Source organism: Monopterus albus, unplaced genomic scaffold (genome assembly GCF_001952655.1).
Source record: "Monopterus albus unplaced genomic scaffold, M_albus_1.0 scaffold67.1, whole genome shotgun sequence".
In the NCBI taxonomy this organism is placed as follows: Eukaryota; Metazoa; Chordata; class Actinopteri; order Synbranchiformes; family Synbranchidae; genus Monopterus; species Monopterus albus.
In genome coordinates this window covers 1,646,337-1,646,558 of record NW_018127947.1, presented here as the reverse complement: position 1 = coordinate 1,646,558, position 222 = coordinate 1,646,337, and the positions used below count along the sequence as shown (strand labels likewise).

General features: G+C 48.2%; 1 protein-coding gene across 1 annotated transcript in view; it reads left to right on the top strand.

Moving 5' to 3' along the window:
• Positions 1–62: 62 nt before the first annotated feature.
• The window catches only part of st6galnac (ST6 (alpha-N-acetyl-neuraminyl-2,3-beta-galactosyl-1,3)-N-acetylgalactosaminide alpha-2,6-sialyltransferase), an 8,618-nt gene continuing 8,458 nt past the window's right edge, over positions 63–222 (top strand). The window contains exon 1 of the mRNA XM_020604791.1: positions 63–168. The gene's annotated coding sequence lies outside the window, so the exon portion shown is untranslated. The remainder of the gene's footprint in view (positions 169–222) is intronic.

The window sequence follows — 222 nt, the reverse complement described above, 5'->3', positions numbered from 1 at the left end:
CCCAGCTGTTGCTCATTTCACAATGGTCCCGCCCATACAGTGTGAGGCTGGCAGTAGGGTTTCACACCACAGGAGCAGCAGAGCTGTCCTAACTCAGAGGAGTATGTTCACGTTACGGCCAACATGAAGCAAAGATCAAGACCATAGAACACAGAGGACTTTCTACTGGTGAGGGGGACATTTGTTTTAACTAGTTTCAGCTTCTTGTGCTGTATCTGAAGA